Source organism: Lytechinus variegatus, chromosome 8 (assembly GCF_018143015.1).
Source record: "Lytechinus variegatus isolate NC3 chromosome 8, Lvar_3.0, whole genome shotgun sequence".
NCBI lineage: Eukaryota > Metazoa > Echinodermata > Echinoidea > Temnopleuroida > Toxopneustidae > Lytechinus > Lytechinus variegatus.
This window is the reverse complement of record NC_054747.1, coordinates 18530817-18536212: the sequence shown is the minus strand read 5'-3', so window position 1 is coordinate 18536212 and position 5396 is coordinate 18530817.

Sequence of the window (5396 nt, the reverse complement as noted above, 5' to 3'; positions counted from 1 at the left end):
CCTCCGATCCCAACTCGTTTCCCGGTTCGTCACCAACAAATGAAACAGTCTTCACTTGTTCAACTTCTGGACAGTCCCGTTTAAAATGGCCGGATTTGCCACATTTGAAGCAAGGATTGTCTGGGCCAGGTGACCTCAGTTTTCCTCTGGCCGGGGACGTCCTTCCTGGGGACGATCTGGGTTTAGGAGGATCACTCCTCATTTGAAGGGTTGTGATGAGCCCTTGCACCATAGAGTGAAGTGTTCCCACCTTTGCTTCGACTGAGTCTAGCTGCCCCTTGACAGAGTTCTGAAACGAATCAAATTTCTGTTCTAGTTGGGAGACTCGAGTTTCGAGGCTAAGATCGGAACAGTGAGAAGTAAGTGAAGATGGGACAGGTATTTCCAACTTCCGCACTTTCTTCTCAAAGGGGTCTACACAGGTAGATAACTGTCTGATGTCCTTCCGAGGTTTGCCTTGCATGGCCTGTCTGGCATGCTGGAACATTCGGGAAACTCGTAAGGCATCATCAAGATTTAGGGGTTGATGATTTAGTGTGTGCTGCCCTGCTTCGCGATCAGTCGATCCCTGACAGAAGCGCAGCACAAGCTGCTTCTGCACGTAACTATCGGGCAGATTGGGGAATGCCTGAGATGCTAAAGCCTGTAGTCGCTCGGCCCACTCTACACATGATTCTTCGGAAGTTTGCCTTGCATAATTAAAATGCACCTGGGCGACTTCCGGAAGTTCCTGTGGAGCAAATCGTTTCTCCAACTTCAGAACTACATCATAGTAGCTTATGGCCGGTTCACGTCTAATCAGTGAGGCGTAGTACTCGCTGGCTTTCCCATCTAATGCCCAACACAGTTGGTTTTGCCTATGTTGTTCATCCCAATTACTATCATTGGCAAATGATGTAAACTTGGCAAAAAATGCGTGCCAGCTCCCTGAACCATTAAAAACAATTGTTCTAGGTAAATATGTCCTGGGAGCGGGCTTGGGAGGCATTCCTGAATTTCCTGAGGAAATGGTGGGGGGAACTATCTCGGGCCGGTTTGAACTATGGCCCTGAAGTTTGGGTGAAGGCCTTGGCTCTGGCTGGTTGAACTTTGGAACTGTAACGGAAGAGACATTCTTCTGTCGGGTAGGTCCAGAACCCAGCTTAAATTGATTGGACCTAGGAGCCGGCTTAGGAGGCTGATTCAGTTCGGGATGAGGCAGTGGTGAGAGCCGGCGAACAGGTGGCGGCGACACCTTTACTGATGCTGAATATCCCCTCTGGTTTCCACCCTGATTGGGATAAAAATCATCATCCCTTAGAGCATGAGTTGGGGTCCGATCATAAGTCTGACGAGTATGATAACAATCACGATCGTCAGGGAGATATTGATCACGAATATGAGTACATCGATCATAATAGAGATCATCCCTTGGCCTTCGGGGAAACGACCCATTAAATTGATCCTCTTTCAGCTGCCTTGGGGGCACTTCCATCTGAAACAGAGAAAGTAACTCTCTCAAAAGATGTGAAGCCTCCTGGATGGAGTGCTCCCTTGGAAGGCGAGACTGTTTTACAGTCTGGAAGGCAGATGGACCAATTGGCTCGCCATATGAATGCAGTGGCTCGTCCATGGGACCACTTGGCTCGCCATACATATGCTGTAGCTCGTCCATGGAGCCAGCGCGATGGCGCTCGTTGGGATCGCCACTGATGTGCGGTTGTACCCCGCAATCGGGGATTGTTTCAAGATGATCTCTCGGCACGCCCTGGGTTTGCCTTCCCCCCTCTCCCATTAAGGGCTGTTCAACCTTATTCCTCTGGGGTGTGGAGGCTCCTTGCTGAGCACCCTGTAATTGTTTAGCTACTGTGGCCCGTGGTGTCGCAATGGGCCTAGTAGCTTGAGGTCTACCGATGTCAAGTGGTAGGGATTGTCCCTGCTGACCATATGACACAGTAGAGTCAGAGAGTCTTATCGGGAGGGATGCAGCCCTAGGATGTCCTGGTGCCGGAAAACGATCATAAGGATACGGGGCAATAGGCGGTGGAGGAGTTCTCCTCCGTGCCTGAGGCACCGGTGAAATATGCGCGAGTGCATCTGCACCAGCAAGTGTAAAATCAAAAGCATCTATCACTTCGTTTAAGTTACGAATATGCGGGACCGAAGCTAATAATTCGGGAGTGATGTTTTCGGTAGCTTCGCGTAACGCAAGAATGCGATCGGCAGTGGCAGAGCCAATGCCTGGTACTCGCAACAAGTCATCCCTATCACAAGAATTAATACGGATCTTATCCATTGCGAAGAAAATTAAAATTAAAATCCGCAAATAAAATTAATTCAAAGACAATTGATGAATATTCGCTAGAAAATAGTGGAGAAATACATCAATTACATTCAGCAATAATCATTTAAAATTTATCCACTTAATTCAGTAAACCAATCGCAAATTCAAATGATTTGCAATTTAACAGTTAATCAATCATTTGCAAATTGAAGCTGTAAGCATTCATTCAACTATTGCAAATACAAATAGAAAATTACATCCAATTATATTATCAATTATTTACAAGTTATGAAGTTAACATCAAATAATTGGTGACAATAGAGCGGATTCTCCAATTAACAATTATCTGCAATTATTTCCTAAAGTAGAGAATGACAAAATAACAATAATTAATTGCAAATTTCCTATCTATCATTCATCAACTTATTTATTGTAATCTTTCTGGTGCAGTGTGATAAATTGATCTTTACCACTGCCAATGTTTCCGATTTAGAAGTATCAGGAAACAATATTGATTCCAAAAATAAGAGCAAATATCATGAAATGGAAACAATAATCGGGTCACAAAATTTAATTGCAAAAAGAGAACAATTAAATCTACATTAAATGCTAAATGAGACCGCCTGTGATAGCAGAGAACCTAAATAAGCATAAGGAATTTAAACTACAGGTTTTCCTTTTATATTTACTTATAGAGAACAGTAAGGGAAAGTTATATTTAAATTACTCGACCAATATTAAATTTTATTTAAAAGGATGCCAATATGAGAAAGGGAAAATTTATTTAACAGATTTATACTTTGCCTCCAATTGTAAATTGGCAACAATTATCATTCGAGCCGCGTTTTTTACCGCTGGCGCGAAATTCGAATCATGTGAGTCACGCCCGAATTCAATAGGCTATTCACAAAAGACAAAGGCAGCCACACGTAATGGCGGCAGCTACGTTAGGGCGGAATGTTTTGCGTTTAGATAAATAGCTAGTTTAAGCAATTTACGCCCTATACCTAGCCAGTGACAGCAATAACTATTTAATATGTACACAAACTAATTATTATTGGCCTACTACTAACGTACCGTATTTATATTAGATCCTACCTAACTCCTAAGTTCCTAACACAAGTTTTAATTCTATCCGGTATCCCGTGCAGAAAACGTGTTCCTTAAACGGGTTCAAAATGGTGAGCAGTGTTTAACATTTGATCACCAAAATGCTGGAGCTGCTCGGACAGCGCCATTAATGTATTAATTAAGTATGATTGAGGCACTTACTGGATAAATGCCCCTGAGCTCCAAGGTGTATAATATCCCTCGGTAGTACGTGGTGTCCAGCGAAAATCTAGAGGTCCTGTATGTTGCGGCTGAACACGTACTTGACTTGACCTTCTTTCTCCAGACACAGAACTCTCACTGGTTAACCTTGACACTCGTCGATCGTCGGGGGTTGATTTTGGGGTATTGCGGGCGCGCCGTGCGTAATGTTTATTCATGCACGGAGGTGAGTTAAGGGCTATAAATCGTCTATATGGCCGGTTAAACCCAGGCGACATTGTTTAACGACCCTTTATGCAACAATGGATTATGAATATACTGAGTGGAAGTGTGGAATGAACAATGCAGGTTTGCATTTCACTGTATATGAATAGAAATCCATACCTCACTTCACCCTTTTCTATGCTGATTAGCTATGCAGATAGATTGATTTTTTAATCTTGTTTTTATTGATATTCCATTAGCCCTGCTGGGAAGATAAACGCATAGGCCCGTATTCTGAAGTCGGGTTTAACGTAAACTCAGGTTTAAATTGTGGTTTAAGTATAGACAGCCAATTGTTACATAATCACTAACAGTAGAGACATCATACTTCAGCCCATTCGGCTCTCAAATCATTCATAATTGTGTAGGAAGTATAAATAGAGGATTGTCTTCACCATCGATGAATCAGGAAAGAGCACAGTAAACATAAGAAACATACAACTTAATAAAAAATTGACACTTTTGGCTTGCCATAATTTTAGCACAGACTTAGACCATGTTCTAAGTTAAACCTGACTTCAGAATACCAGCCAATTGCTTCATGGACTGAAATATATCCATAGTGAGATTTGTACATGTTCATTTCGGATGAGAAAAATGATGTGGAGTGCCTGTTTAGTTGATGTTGTGTGAACATTGCTGTGTGGTAAATGTTTTTGTGAATTGTGCAGAACATAGTTCATGTCTTTAAGTATGGCATCAATGATCCTAATCAACACCACAATCCTCATATTTATCATCATTAATATCATCGTCATCATCATCATCAACATCACCATCATCATTATTATCATTATCATTACCACCATCATTATCATCTTCACCATCATTATCATTATCATCATCATTATCATCTTCACCATCATTATCATCATCTTCACCATCATCACCATCATCATTATCATCATCAGGGCAATTCCATGAGATAGGTGCATTGGGGTGAAAAAATAAATTCATAATTTGGAACTTGTCACCCACCTAATTTTGTTCAGTATACTTCTGGGCATACGGAACAGCATTTTTTTTCCAAAAATTCCATCAAGAATTGCAAATATTGAAATTTGAACTCAACTTACAACTCTATTGAGAAAAAACAGTAAAACTTACCTAAAGAATTAATTTGAATTAAAATATAATTAAAGAATGGTCAGCAGTTGTTTAGTTGATTTTTAGAATGTATGGAGCATTAGTTTTGAGTTGCCAAAGACACAAAAGTGTCTTCCAATCCCATGAGTGGGTAAAAAGCATGCCACCCCATCGCTTAAACCAATGTAACGTGAGTAACGAAAAAACTGAAAAAGTTTGATATTTTAATATTCCCTTCCACTCAAAATGTGCCAATGGAAATTTTCTTCATTCTCCTTGTACCTGATAAGAAAAACAAAGTAGGAGCTGTATACATGTCATGTTATTACAATGAATGAGGCCCAAAAAATGTAACGTGAGTAACAATGTAACGTGAGTAACGATGGTGTAACGTGAGTAACGACATAAAATTGTGATATTGATATGTTTTTCACAGGCTATGGTACAGTACCCTTTTACTGTATGACTAAGGGGTAAAAACAAAGAGTTTGGTCCATTAATGACCTTTAAT